The 23,222-nt window shown below is 35.0% G+C and overlaps 1 pseudogene; it reads right to left on the bottom strand.

Moving 5' to 3' along the window:
• Positions 1–5,518: 5,518 nt before the first annotated feature.
• On the bottom strand, positions 5,519–6,284 carry LOC131405555 (olfactory receptor 4F3/4F16/4F29-like; annotated as a pseudogene).
• Positions 6,285–23,222: the final 16,938 nt, after the last annotated feature.

Here is a 23,222-nt window from a genome sequence, read left to right as displayed (position 1 = left end):
ACAAAGGTGCTCTGTCTCCAAGTCAAGAAATGAAATAAAACCCAGAACTAAACCAAGTTGGATTCTATGCCCACTTACAAGACTGCTTCCTAACCATTCTGATTCCCTTTTTGGATCTCAATCTTGGATAGCAATAGGTTAAAAAAAAAAAAAGACTTGAGTTTCAGACTGTATGTACTCTTTCTTCTCATTTGTATTGATTCTTGCTCATCAAGCTTGACTAAAGCTGCTTCTATCAGACAAGGTAACATTTGATTCTTAACATTTAACTTCTACACAAAACAATCCTATCACCAGAAAGATCTATCCAACACTGGCCTTTGGGGAGTTCAGCATTGTACACCATATCCCTAAGCTATTTCTATATTTGGCACCAACCCACTCATTTAAAGACCTTGCATGTGACTATTTCCAAAGAGTTAACACATTCAACCTCCCCCTGGTTAAAACTAGCACTAACTTCATGCACTAATAGCTATAAAAATGCTATTATTGTAGGAGATATGGCTAATTGGCACACAGGAGAATACTGACCAAAGGATCTTGCAGAGACTTGAGATCCCCAATATGAGTTCGTTTATCCAAGGGATTTGTCACCAGAATCCTGATGGACCAATAGAGGAAGCTATTAATGAGTCACAAAATGGAGGAAAAAGAGATCAAAAAGTTTTTTAAGAAACACCATTTTCTTTACTTACTTTCAAATATTTATTTTGTAAGTAAGCTTAAAAAAGGATTTCCAAGGAATATTTGAATATAATTTTCTTAAATTTGTACTAAAATCAAGTCCAGTAAAGAACCTTGGCAGGTAAAACAGAAAACTTGATAGAAACTTCCAGGGTGCACATGTGTGTGTTTTAATTATTTGTGAGGCTATCCTTCTCTACAATCAAAATCTAGCATATACATAATTCACATGGCAATGTTTAGCTATAGATTCTATTACATGATCCATAATTTCACACTAAAAATAATACTTTTAAGTCAGAGACAACTGTAATGTGTTAGACTTGGTTATGGATTATAAATCAGAAGATCTAAATTCTATTCAAGTTTGGCCAATAACTCACTGCATAGCTTAGGATAACTCACTTCATATCTCTATAGTATTATTTCCCCATCTGTAAAATGAGTAGGCTATAGAAAATGATTTTTACAGCCCCTTCCAGTTCCAAAGCTTCCTATGTCATGTACAGCTGTAGTATTCCCATTGATTCATGGGAGAAAGGAAGAGAGTACAAAAAGAAGAGATAAACATCAAACAAAAAGTATAACATAGAAGGTCTTTTGTTGTGTATATTACTTAGCAAACATAAGAAAGAGAAAATTTAGAAGATAAAGACAAATCAATCTTGGCATTTTTACTCCCTTTAGAAGTGGTAAATACAAATTGTGAGACATAGTATATCTCTTTGGTGTGAAAGAGAGAGAGAAAAGAAAACCTTTTCACGTTATGTACAGCATTATAACTGCCTAACTCCACTGGCTCATATAAGTAAAGGGGGAAAAAAAGCTTACACAGACAAAGGAAAAAAATTAGCTAAATGAGAAAAAAAATCCTGCTAAGCTAGAACATAGTTCCATTCATTCACTGACATGAAACTCCTACAAAGAGTTGGTGTGGGAAAGAATATACCACATTTTAGAAAGAGCCAGCGGCTAAGAGAGTGAGTGTTTAAAGTATGCACCACTGAGAGAAAGAAAGAAAGTAAGACAGGAGAGGAGAGGAGAGGAGAGGAAAAGAGAGGAGAGGAAAGGAAAGGAAAGGAAAGGGAAGGAAAGGAGAAAGAAAGAAATACATTACCCCTAGAAGCTAGGAACGTGGTGGAAAGAGCTTGGACAGAATGTGAGTCTGTAGCAACTGGCGCAATATGTCTCTGCATGTGGAACATCATTCTGCCTTGTCCTTACCTACCTCCACCACAGGCTCAGAGACAGAACGTTTGACAACAAGCAATGATGGATCCAGAATGAAGAGTAGACCCCAATCTAGGCATATGGAAAAACTACATATTTGGAACTCTCATGCTGAATTTTCATCAAAAAAGAGGCTAAGAGAAAAGAGAAAGGAATGATTGGAGGAAAGAGATGGGAAGAGGATAAAAGGATACATAAAACAAGATGATAACGCAAATTAAAATGTAGTAGGAAAAAGTGTGAGATTACAAGTGTGCTTTTTAAACTGTAAAATGCTAAATAAATGTGAGGCAATGTTTTAAACACAAATATTTAAAAATTTAAATTAAAAAAATTAAAAATAAAAAGAGAGCTAGCACAAGATCTACACAATTTAAAAAGGCAAAATAAACATGGAAACAAATAGCAGAGAAAAGGCTCCAGAAGAATGTTGCTACAAAGCAGATGAAATTCGGGAGCAAATATACCACCATGAATTTTTTAAACTTACAGGATTGATTAACTTTATAAAAGACATAGAGTTTTAAAATCTCAGAAAGATATGCCAGAAAAAGAGATTAAATATGAACAGACATATCTCAAGAAAGAAACAGTAGGAAACAGGGGCCAGCCCGGTGGCATAGTGGTTAGGTTTGCGTGCTCTGCTTCGGCAGCCTGGGGTTTGCAGGTTCAAATCCCGGGCACGGACATACTGCACCGCTTATCAAGCCATGCTGTGGCGGCATCCCATATAAAGTAGAGGAAGATGGGCACGGATGTTAGTTCAGGGCCAATCTTCCTCAGCAAAAAAAGAGGAAGATTGGCAATGGATGTTAGTTCAGGGCTAATCTTCCTCAAAAAAAAGAAAAAGAAATAGTAAGAAACAATTAATCACCATTAATATTAAGGTAAAATTGGAAAGAGGCCAGGGAAAAGCAATCACTGCAGAAACGCAACAGGAGAGAGATAAAGACAGGGAGAAAAATCCAATGACATGGAAATGAATTAAGAGATTAAAAGGTGTAAGAGAAGATATAGATATGAGAGATTCAGTTTGCACAAAATTGGGGTCCCAAAGAAAACACAGCAGAAGAGAACACATCTTTAAGGCTACCACTTAGGAAGACTTTCCAGAAATAAAAGAAGACTTGACTTTCTGAATTGAAAGAGTACCCCATCCGAAAAACAAAAACAAAAAACTCTAACACGAAACGTTCAACAAGACATACATTTGACAAAATACAACATATTTTCTTCATGAAAACTCTTAGAAAACCAGGTTCCCTAAATTGTAAAGAGTAAATTGTAAAGTAAAGCTATTTACTTTGTAAATTGTAAATATACAATTTACAATTGTAAATTGTAAATATACAATTTACAATTGTAAATTGTAAAGCTATTAAGCTTGAAATTTATAAATGACTCAAGGAAATATTGAATATATATTGATTTGAATGAAAATGAAAATGTTTAGATCAGTGTCTAAATTTTCAAACAAAATCCTCTTCATTCAGGAGGACAATTAGTAATATGAATCAAAAGTCTTAAGAATATGGTTACTCTTTCCCCAGTAACTACATATTTAAGATTTTATTCTAAGAAATAGAAAAGTGCAAAATGACGTATTATAGCATGCTTCCTATTAGTCATATTTGATGACTCACTATATATAACACAAAGGACAGCTGGTTTAAAAAATTATGGTCCAAACTTCCAGTTATAAAATAAATAAGTCCTAGGGGGTGTAATGTACAATATGGCGACTATAGTTAATAACGCTGTAGTATATATTTGAAAGTTGCTAAGAGAATAGATCTTAAAAGTTCTCACCATAAGAAAAAAAAATTTTGTAAGTATGTGTGGTGATGAATGTTAACTAGACTTATTCTGCTGATTATTTCAATATCATTTCAAATATCAAACCATTATATTGTACACTGAAACAAATATAAAGTTATATGTCAATTATATCAATAGAAAAATAGGATACATTTTTTTTCGGTGAGAAAGATTGGTTCCTGAGCTAACATTTGTTGCCAATCTTCCTCTTTTGGCTTGAGGAAGATTGTTGCTGAGCTAATATCTATGCCAATCCTCCTTTATTTTGTACGTGGGATGCAGCCACAGCAGGGCTTGATGAGAGGTGTGTAGGTCCATTCCAGGGATCTGAACCGGTGAACCCTGGGCCACTGAGGCAGAGTGCACGAAGGTAACCACTCTGCCTCCGGGGTGGCCCCGAAAAATTTTAATACACAAAGGGAAGACCAAAAGAGGAGTGCCAACATATCTTTCCTCAAGCTTGAGAGGGTCTGATCGTTTAGCTGAGGTTCACTGGCAAATTTGTGCAGGGGTGAGGGTAAAGATCTGTCAGAAACATTGATTGCAGCATTGAACATTACTCTTCCTGTCTTTTACTAACAATCTATTGTTGTTGATCGTTTGGATGCTCATAGATGGCAGCACAGTTTCATAACAAGTTGCCCAACCTACGCGTGAATAATAACGCCTTCATTCAACACCTGCTGCTGTTCATTTGGTGACTCAGAAAGAAAAATGAGATACTCTTTGAATAGTTATTTATACTATTTCTGAACATATATTTATTTGTCAAACTAGTTACTAGATGTATATAATATACTTTATCACATGAAAGTTTAATATATTTCTCCATTATAGCTTTCTATCTCCAGTTTTGTAATAAATTTTCTTTTGAAATTTATACACTATGTATTTGCTTTTTATTTAGTTATAAAGCTGGTTTAAGTAATATAGACATATTTTGCCCTTCTATTGATTTATTCATAAATCAGTGTCACCTCTTTTAGGTCCAAAATATTCGATCCGTTTATAATTTTTTGATATTCACCTAGTTTTCTTTGCTATATAAAAATAATCATTGTTTGGGAAATAATTGGTGTAAAACCAATTATCATACACACTGAATGGTGCAGTAGTTTACATCTTCTGGTCTCAAAACATTTTGTTAACTAATAATTTTAAAGTTTCCTGAGTTGTCACTCTATGATTTATCCCAAATTTCACCTTCCAATCGTAACCAAACCTAAAACCCTTAGTACTAACTAAATCTTAGTGTGGATAGGCAAATCCAGACGTTAGAAGCCACATTTTCAAAGGTACCTAGGCAATTATCTTCATTTTGCTCATTCTACCAGTATATAGACACTGAAAAACTCAAAGGGCATGAATAACAGTACATATGTAGATTAGGAGAGATATGTCTTTGAGAACAACTACCAAAGAGAAGAGTAGACAACATTTTGTTTTAATGGAAAATGTGCCTAGAATGTGATTTCAGCCTTCACCAAAGTCTTCAATCATAAACAAAAAGGACACTACATTCCAAGGCTGAATTCATTCCTCCTCAATATTTTCATGATCCTTAGGGCAAAGGTCCCTATGAAAACTGACCAGATCAGAACAGAGACTTTGAGGGAAGATTTCACAGTAGCTATTGAAATCACTAACTAAACTGAAAAGATTTGTAAAGAGTGCAAAGAGATTAATTTCCAAGGGTAGTCAAGATGAATCTGAATTTCTTCGATTGTGCTTGAAAGAACTCTTCCTGAAACTAAAAAACTTACCAGTCTCCTCATTTCCACCTTCATCTCCTCGTTTCTAAATGATAGATAATAGGATTCATAAAAGGAGTGCTATAGGCATCAAAGATGGCTAATATTTTATCCACATGCATAAGGTAGGGAATGGCCATGCATACACAATAACACAAAGACCAAAGAAAAATACCATCACAGTGATGTGAGCTGAGAGAGTAGAGAGAGCCTTGGATGAACCACCTGAAGGGTGTTTGTGAACTGTGACCAGGATGAAGACGTAAGACACAATCAAGATGAAGAAGGTGCCCATGGAGATGAAACCACTGTTGGCAGTGACCAGAAACTCCAGTCTATATGTGTCTGTACACGCAAGTTTGATGAACTGAGGAAAATCACAATAAAGGCTATCCATTTTGTTGGGACCACAAAAAGATAAGTTTACAACAAAAGCCAGTTGAGCCACAGAATGGATGAGTCCAATGGTCCAAGCAACAGCTAAAGGGAAAAGATGATCTTAGGCTCATGATGGTCAGGTAGTGGAGGGGCTTACAGATAGCAATGTGTTGGGTCATAGGCCATGACTATGAGCAGCACCATCTCTGTACCTCCAACAGTGTGAATAAAGAACATCTGAGTGCTACACCCTTTCAAGGAGATGACTTTACTTTTTCTGAAAAGGTTGTAAATCATCTTCGGAGTTGCAATGCTGGAAACACGTGTGTCAACGAAGGAGCGATTTGTCAGCAAAATGTACATGGGAGAATGTAAGTGTTGGTCTGAGATGATTGTGAGCACAATGAGGTTTCCTAACATACTTGCCATATAAAATACTGTGAAGAAAACGAAAAGAAGAATCTGAATCTCCTAAGAATTGGTGAGTCCCAGCAACAAAAATTCAGACACCATTGAGTGATTTTACTCCATCCATCAACTTCATGTGCAAGGCTGATCCTAAGTTACCTGAAGAGCATAAGAGGGAGAAAAACATAATTTTTAAGTTGAAAAGGAAGTCTTGGCTATAGAGGGGCACAAATGTCGAAAACTAAAGATTGTCTTGCCATTTTACACAGTCCCTTAGAATTTACATAGTACAAGAACCACAGAGAGCCAACAGCAGAAATTTTTCCATGCCTAGATCATTGAATCATATGATAAAGGCCAAACTAAATTGTCTGGGCTTTAGTGTGTAATCAAGAAAGGAAACTGTAGGCAAAGTCACCTTAGAATTTAAAGAGCGGCACATTAGGAAATAGACTTATACTTTCTAATTTCTACACTGAAATATGTCACAGAATAGAAATATGTGCATAAAGGCACAGAGAACTGTGTGGAAAGGTGCTCTAATTTATTCTTTTTAATGGCTCCCTAAGCTAGGGAGCTTATATGCTTCCCTATAATAGGGAAATAAGCACTTTCCTCGTTTCCAATTTCTTTGCCCTTACAGACAATTCTGCAAATAAATATGAATATATATATACGTTCTTGTATGTTAATGCTTTTCTTTCTCTGTCATAGATTCCCAGGAGTGAGATTGATGGGTCAAAGTACATATATTTTTAATTTTAGTAGTTTTGCCTGATTGCTTTCCAAAAAGGTTGTAACAACACATATTTCCACAAGAAGAAATGTTAACCCCTTTTAAAACTGTTGCCAGTATAGAGAGTGTAAAGTGATAGCTCATTGCTACTCTAATTTTCATTTCTCTGACAATCAATAAATTTGAACATGTTTTTTCTTGCTACTTGGATTTGCTCTTCTGTGAATTGCCTATTTGTGTCTTTTCCTATCTCCTATTGTGCTGTCTTTTTCTTGTCAATTTGTAAGTTTTCTTTTTATATTACAGATATTAAGCTTTTGTCACTTGTTATGTATTTTTTCTAAATAAATTATCTTTTAATTTTGTTTATGATATTTTGCTATACCCCAGTTTCAGTTTTTATATGATTGAAGACAGCTATTACTTGTTTTATAGCTACTGAGTTTAATCTTGTTTAAGATCACTCTAGCTCCTAGAGCATACTTGTACACCCTTTGATTTTCTTTCAATATTTCATTATTTTTAATTTTCTATTTAGAACTGTGCTCTAATATTTTTGCAAATGTTTTAAAATATAAGTCCACTTTTAATTTCTTCCAGATGAATAGAATTATAATGACACCATATGTTATATGATCACTCTTTCCCCACTAAATTTAACTACCATTTTTGCATTATGCTAAATTCTCAGATATTTTGGGATCTGCTTCTGAATTCTTTATTCTGTTTCCACTGATATATTTTCTACTTCTGTAGAAATATCAGAGTATTTCACAACAATGGCTTTATACTATTCACTATATCTGTTAAAGCAAGTCCCTCCTTCACTGTTCTTATAGTTCATTCTTTCTTGGCTATTCTTGAACATATATTATTCCTTATAAACTTTAAGATCATTTTATCCACTCCCCCCAGAAAATTCCTTTGGACTTCTGATTTGGATTGCATTAAATTTATATATTAACTTTGAATGAAGTAGCATTATTATGATGGTGTCTTCTCATTCAAGAACTTGGTTCAGGGCCGGCCCTGTGGCTTAGCGGTTAAGTGCGCGCGCTCCGCTACTGGCAGCCCCGGTTCGGAGCCCAGGCACGCACCAACGCACCGCTTCTCCGGCCATGCTGAGGTCCGTCCCACATACAGCAACTAGAAGGATGTGCAACTATGACATACAACTATCTACTGGGGCTTCGGGAAAAAAAAAGGAGGAGGATTGGCAATAGATGTTAGCTCAGAGCCGGTCTTCCTCTGCAAAAAGGAAAACTAGCATGGATGTTAGCTCAGGGCTGATCTTCCTCACAAAAAAAAAAAAAAAAGAACTTGGTTCATCCATCGACTTGTTCAAACCTTGGGTCATGTCCTACAAATAAGATTTTGTCTTTTTTTTTCCATATATGTTCTCTGCCTTCTTAGTTAAAATTATTCCTATGTATATTATAGCCCTTTTTCTTGGCATTATGGATGGAATATCTTTTCTCATTTCTATTTCTACGTTCTTCTTGCTGGAATGAAGAAAATGTTTATTTTTGTCTGTTTTATGTAGCCACCTTACTACATTCTGTTACTGGGTCTAAACTTTTTACTCAAATGTCTTGGGTTTTCTAGGTTTGTATAATGTCATCAACAAAAAAGGAGAACTTTTTTCATATCAATTTTTGCTGGTTTGATTAAGATGGTATTTACTTCATCATCCCCTTGTTAACATGAAGTCCTATACTAGTTTTTTCATGTTTATCTCTCTTGTCCAGTGATACATTCCTCTACTCTTATATTAAAATAAGATGCCAACTATTTTCCCTACCAAAATGTTCTACTTTGTTCCTACTTTCCCCCAACATCAATTGAGATGAGACCTTTAAAATACTTTTCTCCCCCTCTTCTCACTTCTTCTCCCCATTTAAATTAAATCAGTTCCTCTTTATCCTTCTGGAACTGCTATTTGTTTTACATATTATGCCTCCTGAATCTATCCTCCCTATTTTGTTTCCCTTCATTATTTCCATCTTCATCCTATGTGTTTTAAGATCTCCATTGCACCTAATATTCCAGCCTCAAATTTGGATTTCAAGAATAATCATCCTCTGTTTAAATTCATCCAAATTGTTCAGCTCCATAGGGTCTTGTTTATACTGTTCGTGAATCCTTTTACAATGTATTATTAGTTTTTATTGAAATTAGCTTCTGCTTCTTCCAACAGCCCTGTATCCAACATTAGCCTAATATCACATATGCTTAATCTGTGTTTTATACATAAAATTATAATACTTTAGATGAACTTTCAGAAATCGTCTATATTGACCATCTGATTCCAAGACTCATTCAATATATCCAGTCTAGTCTGATATTGTTTTCACTCTCTAATCTCTCCAGGGTTGTAAATGCCACCTAATACATAGCATTAGACTCTGTGTTAAGTGTTGTTGGAATAATAACTTGACAGTAGAAAAGAGCCTAGAAATCTGTGAAATAAATAAATATCATGGCATTGGGGTTTGAAGTAAACTATAGCTCTCAATAACAATGTTCTTATTTATTGGTTTGTGATGATGTAATTTAAAAAAGCTGACTTGAAAGTTTGATTTTTTTGAGGCTCCTAACTTAGAATTAATCTCATCCCAAATATTTTCTGTCACAATGAAGGCTGATCTTGAAGACAAGTGAATTTTTCTCAACAAGATAGCAAAGACCTAGAATATAAAATAAAAACCCAATCTTGTTAATCTTTCCAAATATCCAAATTTGGGTATTATGTAGTTTATTCAAATTGGTTTATTCATTTTCCTTTTTATTTTTAATGTTCTGGAGAGACAGTTGTAAAACATCGGTTAAAAATGAAGAATCATAAGCCAGACTGCTGGGTTTAAACTTGTCTCGATCGCTCGCACTACCATTTACCTTGACGTTAGACAAGTTACTTAATCATATTGCGTCTAAACTTACTCATCTGTTAAATTAGAGTAATAATAGCTTTGGCCTCTAAAATTGCTCTGAGTAAAGGGCTTAGAACAGTATTTCACACACATAGCCAGAACGCCATAACTGTTAGCTATAATGATATTATTATAAACATCCTTAGTGGCTGGCAATCCTAAATCTCAATCTCCTCCTTTTGTCATTCCCCAGTTTTTCATCCTTCATTCACTATATAAATAACAACATTATTTAAGATCTCTCCTTGTTCTCTTCTCCTAATGGGCTTTCTTTATATTCAGATTATTCCCTCCCCAAAAGCTTGACCACTGCGTGAAAGGCAATATATATGAAAGGGTCTAGTAGTTTTGTTAGCATTTAAATGCCGGTTGAATCTGAGTAGGTATATCGTTAATCTCCTAATTGTAAACTAAACAGTATAGTCATATTTCTCATAACCTACTAAGCACTACCACCTAGATGCTTACATATGGATCTTGTGCATGTGAAATTTCAACAAAACTCATCACCATCTCTCTACTCCCCAATGCAGCTTTCCCTCCAGATATGTTATGTATAATATCACAAGCATCTCATCCATCCTGCTCTTCTCCAATCTTCCATTTGCTTTCACTAACCATTACTGAAATCCTACAATACAGGACAACTGATCTCTCCCCATCTATCCTGAACGTGGCCATCAGATTACTCTTTCTAAGTAGCACTTTCATTATATAGGTATAATTGCTTCTGAAAGTACAAATTCCTAATTTAAAATATGCTGCTATAATTTGGCTCCATACCATCTTTCCAGAATGAACTTCCTCTATGCTCCTACTTTCAAGGAACATTTATTCCCCCTTAATACTATCTGCTCTACTGCCCAATGATCACCTCCACCTTAATTTCTTTCAGTCTGATAGCTGTTCCCTCCACCTTCTTGAAACTGGTCTCATGAAGATCACCAAATACCTCAGAGTAACTAAATGTTTATGCTTATGATCTCTCTGCATCATTTCATACTGTTTACCATTTTCTGCATTCTGAGAAGTATTGTAGGTAGTGGGATGTGAAAAGACTTTGTCATCTCTCCCTATTGGTAATGTCTATTCTACAGGCTGGACCTAAAGAAGATAACTCTTCAAATAAGTATTCTAACTAGAGTCATTAACTTAGGGAAGGACTTAAATCCTTGTAGCTTAGAGGCCAAAGAGCACATTGTACCTAAATACACAATGCACAACTTAACTTTAAATATATGCAAATACATGAATTCTAAAACCTGCTTTGGGCATTCTGTTGAGGGTTTCATAAATGGTTTTCTGTTCCTCTCCAAACCCTCAGACACAATTTACTTAAGATGATTATTAGGACCATTTACTTCTGCTGAGTCTTTGGTAGAGATGGAAACTATTATTATCTACTAGATACTGATCTTTTATACACGTGAAAAATGGTAAAGGAGCCATCAACTAAATCAACTGGTCAATGACACAGCCATATAACTTTAAAAAAAACTATTATACCTCTCCTTAATCTTATGATATCCGGAATAAATTAAAAGTTTTTATTATTAATGGCATCTCCTCTCAGTCTTTTTAACATATTAGTAGTTCTCTGGTTCTCTTCACTACCTACACATCATTTCCATTTCCTTAATGTGCTAATGAATCTTGGTTATAAAACTTTAATGAGACTATATCATTACAAATATAATACAATTATTTCCTGAATCTTGCAGGTCATACTTCTGTTCATTCTGATCTCATATTAGCTTTAGAAAACTTTAATATTATATGACTATTATACATTATAGTTATACTACATCCTATGGAAATAAAGATAGTGTATGTTAGAATATCGTTAGTTCTCATGAGTAGCCATATGAGTTATAAACTCATCTGAATTGAGAATGTTCCTATTCTCTCACATCAAGTTCTTTTCTACCATAAATGCTGCTATCTTTTTTATCTAGTTTTAGTAATCATTTCCTATGAGATATAAATACCAGAATTTATGACATTAATTTGCTTTTTTCCTAAAAGTTTAAAGCCTCTAAAAACCTTTCATATCTTTTTTTGCCCAATAGCCAGGGAAAAGTGTAGGAAAGAGGAATATGATTCAAATTTTACAGATTAGAAAATAAAGACTCAATGAGATCAGGTGAATTGTCCAATTTTGCACAGCTAAATGTCAAATTCAAACCCAATTCTTGCAATTGTAAAGATGAAAGTGAATAAAAACAAAGAAAATGTCAAAATATTAACAGTTGCTGTCTTTCTACGAAGGGGCTTTGGATGATTTTTTCCTCTTCTTTATACATTTATAAATTTTCTATTTGGCACATATATTTCTGTTTAAAGAAAACAATATTAATTTAAAAAACAAGTTGACTCCAGACTTCTGACTTTCTTTACTGCACTACTCTGTAAGTCCCTGACAGCCTAAAGTCAAAAATAACTTCAGCGGGGGCTGGACCCGTGGTGTAGTGGATAAGTTTGACACACTCTCCTTTGGTGGCCCAGGTTTGTGGGTTTGGATTCCGGGTGTGGACCTACACCACTCGTCAAGCCATGCTATGGCAGTGACCCACATACAAAATAGAGGAAATTTGGCACAGATGTTAGCTCAGTGACAATTTTCCTCAAGCCAAAAAAAAAAAGAGGAAGCTTGGCAACAGATGTTAGCTCAGAGCAAATCTTCCTGACCAAAAAAAAAAAAAAAAAAAAAAAAAAATAACTTCAGGAGCATGAGGAAGTAGTTTTTACTGTCAAGGTACTTGATAGAATTTCATGAAGGCAAAATAGGTCTTGGTATCCCCCACCTCATCTCCAGCTCCTCTACTATCTCTTGTCAAACTGCTTTCTATTCTTGCTCAGTTATCTACCATCGTCATACTGTCCTCTGGTTGTCCAAGACCTCCACTACGTCATTCTTGTCCACATCTATCTCTTTTAAATTCCTACTCTCCAGAATTATGCTTTACAGATCCTTTTCAATTAAATTATTTACATGTTGAGCCACTTCTTCATGAGGTGTTAGGAGGAAATCAACACAGTTACCTGAGTTTATATAAATTTAACTGTCATAATATCTTTATTTTAGTTATACATTTCCCTAACTGTGCCATGCTTCCTGACTATTCCAAGCTGCTACAACTCACCCACTCTCAACCTGCCTTCCTTGCACACCAGAAAGAGACATCAACAAGTTGGCACTCAACTTCTGAAATGTTGCCTATACTCGATATTAGTTCCCTATCATGAAGTTTTCACATTGCAGTTTACTGGATTCCACTGTCTGCTTCATCTGTGTGGAATCAAAAACAGCACAGATGAATCTTCTCTGAGCCCTAGAAATGACTCATACCCAAGGATGAAAATGTCAGTAATCCTATTTGCAAAGAAAGGCAGTGGGATCTAGAACTTTCTCTTACCTGAGTTATACCCAAGAATCTATTCTCTTCAGATGATAGATCAATTCCTTCTAAATTTTCTGAGAATATAGAAAGCTTCCATTATATAAGAGCTATAATTTCTAAAAGAGAAAAATAAGAATTAGTTTGATGGATGCTGAGAAACAAATGAGAGAAATTGGGAGTTTATAAAACACAGAAACTGAAAATTTCACTTAGGAATTTATCTACTGTGAAAAACTAAAAGGAAATATGGAACAGGGAAATACAAAGGAAAAAGAAATAGGAAAGATAAAACTATCACGCTGTTTGGTCTTCTTAAAGCATTGTCTTCTAGTCAAAATCCCACCCTTCATCCACCATTCTGCTTAGTATCATCTCCTCCAAAAACGTCCTCCTCGAAACACTTAGCAAGAGCCATAGCTTTCTCATCTTGATACTCCTGTCCATGCCTGGCCCAGAATATATAAGAAATATGTTGAATATCAATACTACTGTAGATTAAGTTAAGAGAGGAAACAATTACTGAGCAGTAGTTGGAGAGACACCCAAGGATAGGTTGGATTAATGTTCAATCTGCTAAACCGTAAAACATGTTTTACATGATAGTATTTGAAGTAAGAGCGTTTTTCTAGCTTCAGGGGAGGACAATTTCACATTCTGACTGAGACTGTAACCTTTCCCAAAACAAAGAGCTTAATATTGTTTCTCTCAAGTAAAACAGATTCTAATTAGCAACCTTGAATACTGGTGACTAAATGACGGTTTTGGGAATAGCCAGACCTTTCTTGATTGGATTTTCCTGGGAATTATACTTCAGAGTCCACACTGATTTTCACACAGGGAATAAAAAGAGCAAAAGAACAGAAGAAAGAAAAGTAGCGCCTGGGTACGAGATTTAATGGTGCCTTAGATGGACGTACAGAAATGTCTTTGCTTTAAAATGAGTCAATAGAAGTAACTGGGTAAGAAACACAACACTTTAGAACGCTTAAGAAGCAGCTGGAAAGGGAAAGAGCATGACTCTACTCTAGCACTAACTAGAGATTTTGTGGCAGAAACACTCCCATCAATGAGAACAAAGAGGTAACAGCAAATGAGAAACCACAGGACACAAAACTGTCTCTTACTGTAGCAATTTTGGCTTTCTAGATGCTTTTCAGTCCCACAAGACCCAAAACCCAAGCTTACGCTACAGAAATTTTCCATCATAGTGTTGTCAAGTTATAAAGTGCTAATTACTGGAGAATAAGTGGAACTGTTATGTCAGCAAATTTTAAAATAAATATACCTCTTCCAGAAAGCATTCCTTGACCACGTTTAATAAAAGAAGTTCTTGTGTTTTTCTTTCATTGTCCTATAATTTTTTCCTCTGCTTCCACATTACCATCATTTTTCAGGTATTATTGCCTCACATTAACTCTTACAAAGAATTACAATTGATCGGCTCCAACACCACCACCACACCCTGCCATAACCTGATCGGTAAAGGCCAGTAAACAGTGGTGCACAGTGCAGAACACATGGTCAAAATTTAATAAACATTCATTTAAAAAATATTTGACTAATTTTTTCTGATGCAGTTTAGAATAATTTTCACAATTAATTGATGTATGCAAATGTTTCATCTCTCATGCACACAGTTTCTACCAATGAGCAGCTGTTAGAAGAAATCAGTGAATTAAAGCTATTGTCTGAGCTTAGCATATTTGTAGAGAACATCAAAATGGACTTTCAAAGTCCATCTATTTGCTGTTTATAAGACACATACTGGAAAACATAAAGATACAGAAAAGGTGGATGTAAAATAATAGGCAAATGATCTACCCAGAAAACCCACAGACCTCTAACGTGGCTATATTTATGTCAGACAATATATGTTAAGTCAAAAGGCATTATCAGGAGCAGAGAGTGCTACTGCACAACTAAGAGTGCGTTTCACCAGGACCATTCTAATCTTGTATATAATTAATATGATAATCTCAAAATATATAAACCCAAAATTAACTAAATACAGCATTTTTCCAACATAACAGAAAACGTCAATACATTTCTTATACCGTCTGTAAGTCAAGTAGAAAAAAAAATAGGAATGCTATGGATTTGAAAAATATTAACGATTAAATAGATGATCATGATGTAAATGAAATATATGGAACTCTCCTCAACAATTAAAGAATACACATTTTTTTTCGAACACACATGGCGCAATTACCAAAACTGACCAAGGAGAACATGTCAACATATTTCAAAGAATCAATATTAGGTAGACCTAAATTTCTGACCACAATACTATCAAGTTATAAGTTCATAATGAGATTTTTTTCCCTAATTCTCATACATTTTCAAATTTTAAAAGTTCTAAATAATTTGTGTTTCAATGAAAATTTTGTGGAAATTTTAAAATACTTAGAACTGAATTCATGGGGTATGAAAGCTGGCGTGTATCTCAATGGAAATGCATATATGAGAAAAGAAGAAAGCCAAAAAGTTAAATATCTAAATTTCCAACATAAACAGTTAGAAAAAGAATAGAATAAATTCAGAGAGAGTAGAATAGAAAAGAGCAGAAATCAAAGCTCCTGATAATAAATATAAAATAGAGAAAACCAACAAAACCAGAAGTCAGTTCTTTGAAAAGACTGATAACTAGACAAACTTTTAGTTAATTTGATCAAGCAAAACAAAATTACACATTTGTATGTCTCTTTTGAAGAAATGTCTGTTCAAGACCTTTGCCCATTTTTTTAATTTATTTATTTATTTATTTATTTATTTATTTATTTATTTATTTAGTGAGGAGGACCAGCCCTGAGCTAACATCCAATGCCAATCCTCCTCTTTTTTGCTGAGGAAGACTGGCCCTGGGCTAACATCCGTGCCCATCTTCCTCTACTTTATATGGGATGCCGCCACAGCATGGCTTCATGAGCGGTGTGTCGGTGCGTGCCCAGGGTCTGAACCAGCAAACACCGGGCGCCAGCAGGGAAGCACGCTCACTTAACCGCTTGCGCCATTGGGCCGGCCCCCCTTTGCCCATTTTTAAATTGGGTTTTTGTTTTTTTGCTATGGAGTTGAGTTCCTTATATATTTTGGAAATTAACATCTTATCAGATATGTGGTTTGCAAATATTTTCTTCCATTTCATATGTTGCCTTTCTACTTTGTTAATCGTTTCCTTTGTTGTGCAGAAACTTTTCAGTTTGATGTAGTCCCACTTGTTTATTTTTACTTCTACTATCTGTGCTTTTGGCGTTATATCCAGGAAATCATGCCACAACCAATGTCAAGAAGCTTTTTCCTTATGTTTTCTCCTAGGAGTTTTATAGTTTCAGGTCTTACATTTACATCTTTATCCATTTGAATTGATTTTGGTGTATGGTGTAAGTTAGGGATCCAATTTCATTTTTTTGCATGTGGGTATCCAGTTTTCTCAACACAATTTGTTAAAGAGACTATCCTTTCTCCATTGTGTATTCTTGGCACTCTTTTCAAAGATTGCTTGACTGTATATGCATGGATTTGTTTCTTGGCTCTCTGTTCCGTTCCAGTGGTTTCTATGTCTGTCTTTATAGCAGTGCCCTACTGTTTTAAGTACTGTAACTTTGTAATATAATTTGAAATCAGAAAGCGTGTTGCCTCTTGCTTTGCTCTTCTTGCTCAAGATCATGCAAATGGTCAACAGGTGTATGAAAAGATCCTCAACATCATTAATTATCAGACAAATACAAGTCAAAACTAAGGTGAGATATCGTCTCCTATCTGTTGGGATGGCTATTACCAAGACAAGTGTTGGTGAGGATGTGGAGAAATTGGAACTCTCAAGAATTGTTGATGGGAATGTAAATTGGTATAGTCATTATGGAAAACAGACGTTCCTCAAAAAATTCAAAATAGAACTACCATATCAGTATCTTGAAGAGACAGCTACACTCTCATGTTCACTGCAGCATTATTCACAATAGCTGAGATATGGAAACAATCCAAGTGTCCATCATCAGATGAATGGATAAAGAAAACGTGGTATCTACATTCAGTGGAATATTATTCAGCATTAAAAATGAAGGAACTCCTGCCCATTTGTGACAACAGGAATAAACCTGGAGAACATTATGCTAAGTGAAGTAAGCCATTCATAGAAGGACAAATACTGCATGATTCCACTTATATGAGGTATCTAAAATAGTGAAATTTATAGAAGCAGAGAATACAATAGTGGTTGCCAGAGGCTGAGAAATAAGGAGTTGTTTTCCTATGGGCATAAAATTTGAGTTATGCTCAAAGAGTAAGTTCTAGAGATCTGCTGTACAACATACTTCCTAAAGTTTAAACTATATTGTATTGTATACTTCAAAATTAGTTAGAAGGGTAAATCTCATGTTCAGTGTTCTTACCACAAAAAAAAAAAAAAAAAGAGAAAAGGAAAAAAAAACCTAAGGGACACAAGGAAACTTTGGGAGGTGTTGCATATGTCTATTACCTTGATTGTGGTGATGGTATCACAGGTGTTTGCATATATTCAAACTCATAAAATTGTACACATGAGAAAGATAGAGACAGAGAGAGATAGAATCAAGAAGGAATAAATCTACATGATATAGATATATCTTTAAGAATAACAATAATAAAACTACAAATACACAAAAATTTATGCCAATGAATTTTATTTAATCTTTTTTTTTTTTTTTTGTGAGGAGGATCAGCCCTGAGCTAACATCCATGCTAATCCTCCTCTTTTTGCTGAGGAAGACCGGCTCTGAGCTAACATCTATTGCCAATCCTCCTCCCTTTTTATTCCCAAAGCCCCAATAGATAGTTGTATGTCATAGTTGCACATCCTTCTAGTTATGCCAATGAATTTTAAAACTGAAAAGATGAAATAGACAAATTCTTTAAGTCTATATATAACTTACCAGAACTCATTCAAGAAAATAATGGAAGGCCTGAAAAGTCTTATGTCCTTAGAAAAACTGAATAAATAATTACAAAATTTTGTGAAAGAGAAAACTAAGCTCAGGTAGTTTTACTAAGGAAACATTTCTACCAAAATTTGAAAAACAGATAACTCTAATCTTATATGAACTCTCCTTTGTAACAAAATGGAAAGATATTCCTCCAATTATTATATAGGGCTAGTATAACCATGTACCAAAACTAGTCGAAGCATGAGAAAGAAAAATCAGAGGCGAATCTCAATCATGAGCATAGATACAACCCCTCACTCCCAAACTGCAAACTTTATCCAGTAGTGTATAAAAAAGAATATACATCATGAAAAAGTTGGATTTATTTTAGGAGTAAAAGATTGAGTTAAAATTATAAAATATATTAATGTAAGTAACCGTATTCACAAATTATGGAGAAAAACTGATCACGTCATAGATGCAAACAAAAAGTGTTTGAGAAAATTCACCTCCCATTCATGATTTAAAAGAAAAAAAAATAGCTAACTAGGTATACAAGGGAACATCCCTAACCCAAACAGGAGCTCTACCAAAAATCTACATCACACATCATTCTTAATGAAGAAAGATTTTATTAATAACGATGAAAATGCAAACTAAGACCACAATGAGATACCATTTCATATTCACCAGATTGGCAAAATTAATGAATCTTATAATGGAAATTGTTGTTAAGAATGGAGTAATTGCTGGATGTGGAAATTAATGCAACCACTCTGGAATATAATTTGACATTATTGTATAAAGTTGAACATTCTCATTCCCTATGTCCCAGAAATGATAATCCTAGGAATATGTCCAAAAAAACTATGGAAAGTGTTTATCAAGAGACATGTACACGAATGTATACTGTTCTATTAGAAAAAAATCTGTAGAATGTCCATCACAAGAGAATTAATAAATTGTGGTATATTCTCATAATGGAATATTAAACAGAAGTACAAGTGAATAAACTACAGTTACATGAAACAATACAAACAAATTTTGGAAACATAATACTGAGGGAAAGATACAAACAGCAAAAGTATTCATACAGAAGGGGGCCGGCCAAGTGGCGTAGGGGTTAAGTTCACGTGCTCCACTTCGGTGGCCCTGGGTTTGTAGGTTCGGATGCTGGGGGCAGACCTCTGCACTGCTGATCAAGCCATGCTGTGGTGGCATCCCATACACAAAATAGAAGAAGATGGGCACAGATGTTAGCTCAGGGTTGATCTTCCTCAGCAAAAAGAGGAAGATTGGCAATGGATGTGAGCTCAGGGCCAATCTTCCTCACCAAAAATACAAAACCAACCAAACAAAAAAAGTATTCACATAGAATAAAACTGTAAACTTTACAAATGAGCAAAATTAAACAACTTTGTTTAATTGTATTGTTTATAGATATATACTTTTTTAATAACATTATTTTTCAGAAAAGCAAAAGAAATATAAACAAAAAAATCCAGAAAAGTGATTGCTTTTGGGTGGGTGGCAAGGTAAAGGGATAGGAGATGGGAGAGTGGATACAACGATAAATGAGCTCACAAGTATTTATCGTAGTATTCTTTTTAACTCAAATATATGTTATATATTCTGTACATGTGTAATATTTCATAACAAAAAGTAGGGAAAATTTTAAATTAGATAAGTACATAACATCTTTTATCTTTCAGATTTGCAAAGATTCAAATTAATTATATATCCATTATTTGCAAAGATGGGAGCAATTAGTGCTCTAATTCACTGTTGGTGATGGACTTTTAAGTCAGACCAACCATTTTAAAGCACACTTTTGCAATATGGAATCAAGCCTTACAAATACATTTTGGCACAGCAATTTCATTTCTATTAAGATGTCATGAGGAAGTAATCAAAGCTGTGATATATAAGGAGGTATGTTAAGAAAGTACATAGTAGAGCTGTTGCTAACTAAAAATTTGAAATAACTGAATGTCAGCAGTGAAGTATGGCTATATCCATACAATAGATTACCTTATGGCCACCAAGAACTACATACTAGTAGATTTATCAGCAGGAAAAGACTTACGTGTCACATTATGAAGTGGATTGTAGAACAATGTGATTCTATTTTGTATAATTTTTTAAATAAATAAAGGAAAATCCAAAAAGAAATATACCAACATTTTGACAGTTATATTTGAGTGAAATGATTTTTTTTTCTTTTCTTCCTTGTGCTTATCTATATGTAACTTGCAAATGTACTTTATACTCCACCAGTTTGTTATCCTGAATAAGTTTGTTTCAACATTTGTGCTAAATCTAGATTTCCCCATTCATTTTTATTCCTCATGATTTGGAAGGAAAGAGCTGTTTCTTTTTCCTTCTCAGCTTTTATTTACCATTGCTCATTGAACAAAAACAAATCATTATTGACTTCCCACTGTAGGCCAGGCATCCCTCTAGATAAAAAGAACAAAAAATCATGTTTTCTACTTTATGGTCCTTTTTTATCTTGTGGAGAGAAACAAAAAATAATTAACAAAACAATCTTTCAAATAGAGATAAAGTTATGAAAACATTAAACAAAGCATACGATAGAGAATGACTGGAGTAGGAAGGCAAGAGGAAACATCTTTAGATGGGAAGTCTTTTTTGGAGTCAGTTTTCTGGAGACACTCAAGCTGAAACCTGAGTGGTGAGAAGGAGGCAGCCCTGCATATACCCATGCAAAGCACTCTGCAGATGGAGGGAAGGGCCAGTGTACAGGTCTCAGCCCACGAGCGTGGTGTATACAAGCATCAGAAAGTCCAAAAAGGCTAAGAAGAGCGAAAAAGGGGTCAATGAAGTAGGCAGGGACAGATTCGGTCGGGACTGGGGACCCTGGTTAGGCAATGAGGTAGACTAGGTCTCCATCCCCCATCATGTTGTGGTGTCAACCTGTCCTTAGCCTCCCGAGCTTCAATGAACTTCTCTCCTTCCCAGGGCCTGCACTTACCTCAGAAGTCTGGTCAGCATGGGCTCTAGCCCTATTCCACAACATTGACAAATCCATGAATCCCCTCTACTCAGCCTCTCTTGAGTCTGCCCATGTTACCATGTCTCTTACTTAACCTCAGTGATTTTTTGCCTCGGAGACTGTTGACCTTCCTACAATTGGATTGTATACTTCTAACACAATTTTCTACAATTCCTGACACAGAATTTAGAACATAGTGAGCATTCAATACCTTTTTAGATTAATTGAGTTTCTATTAAGGTAACTTTTTTTAAGCTAATCAGCTTGGTAATTTCTTCCCCATCACATTTAAAAAGCACCGTAGATAACAAAACAAGCATCATAGAACTATGACATAGCATATAGGAAGGCAATTTGAACATAAGAGAAAGAAAGTAGAGAAAGTGAATTGAATTATGGCATTTTGAAGTCTCTACATTCGAGGAATTTTGTCATTTGGAATACTCTAGTCCTGTTAGGTAAAGAGCAAGTTTTTGATCAAAGTCTGATGAATGGAGTTAGAAAAGAGAGAAATAATTTGCAGACAGCATGAAAGAAGGTTATCAAAACTGAGGAACAGTTTTAATATTTTATTTCATTTTATTGAACACACACTTATATAACACTATACATCAAGAATTGTTTAAAGTACTTTACAAATATTAATTAAATTCATCCTTGTAACCTTATGAGGAAGGTACCTTTAGCCATTGTTGCGAGTCAAAAAACAGTCAAATTTCAGAAATTTCAGATGGTTCAACTTATCTCTGTTTTACAGAGGACAGAATTTGGGGCCAAAGAGATTAAGCAATTTGTGTGTTAGTAAAAAGCAAAGCTAAGGTTTGACGTCAGGTAGTTTGGCTCAAGAGTCTCTGTAAACATGTCACTGAAAAAGAAAAGAGTTTATGTAACTCTGAGTAATCTTGCTGATTTCAGTGTAATTAGGGCAAAGCTTAGCACTAGCTGGGGCAGAATTATTAAATAGGTCATTGTCTTTGCCTGTTACCTGGCCCCATTGATCAAATCCCCTGACAGTGCAGGAACACAGCTTTAGAAACAACTGGAGTAATTATAAGGCTCAATTCATAGTTACTACATGCACTAGCTGAACTGCTTAAGAAGCCATAACCCAGTGATCCAATTTCAGGCTGATGTGATAAAAACAATAAAAAATAATTCAAAATAGCTTTAGTTCTTTCCTTTCATTTATTGAAGGGGCAATATATATTGAAGGGTTAGAATTAGACAACACTGTCTCTTTAAAATCCCCTTTTAATCTTTCATCTGTTTTCTTCACACATTACAGCTGTTCCCATATGTGTCTCACTACAGAACCTCAAAAAAAAAAAAAAAACTCAAAAAACTATCCCTAACTATTGCAAACTTTGTCATATATCCAAAGCACTTTTCTTGAGATTCTGCATCACAAACCCCCAAAATCAATCTAACAAGGGAAGATCCTCCTCAGAACACAGAGTACGAAAAGACACACAAGAGGCCAGCCTGGAATCCTCCTTATCAAGGAGGGGCAAGAAAATGTGGAAACAGTCCCATATTAATGCTTTTTGTTCCATCACATTGCGTGAGAAAGAAGAGTACCATAGCTTCCTTGGTTATGGGCGTAAAACACATTAGGAAAGTCCTGGACATTGGTAGCTAAACTAGTAAGTAAAGCATCCCTGTTGCTATCTTTCATTGGATTGGTGTCTGCAGCATGGGCAGGGAGTGTTAGAGATGTTTGTCTCTCTTTCCTTTTTTTTTCTTTCTTTTTTTTTTTTTTTCAACTGAGGAAGATTAGGCCTGAGCTAACATCTGTGCCAATCTTCCTCTATTTTGTATAAAGGTTGGTGCCACAGCGTGGCTGATGAGTGGTATAGGGCAGCGCCTGGGATCTAAACCTGCAAACCTGGGCCACTGAAGTGGAGATCTTTAACCACTCGGCTATGGGGCCAGCCTCGGAGATGTTTGTCTTTCTTGATATCAAAATCAC

Source organism: Diceros bicornis, chromosome 5 (assembly GCF_020826845.1).
Source record: "Diceros bicornis minor isolate mBicDic1 chromosome 5, mDicBic1.mat.cur, whole genome shotgun sequence".
In the NCBI taxonomy this organism is placed as follows: domain Eukaryota; kingdom Metazoa; phylum Chordata; class Mammalia; order Perissodactyla; family Rhinocerotidae; genus Diceros; species Diceros bicornis.
This window is presented reverse-complemented; position numbering and strand designations above follow the sequence as displayed.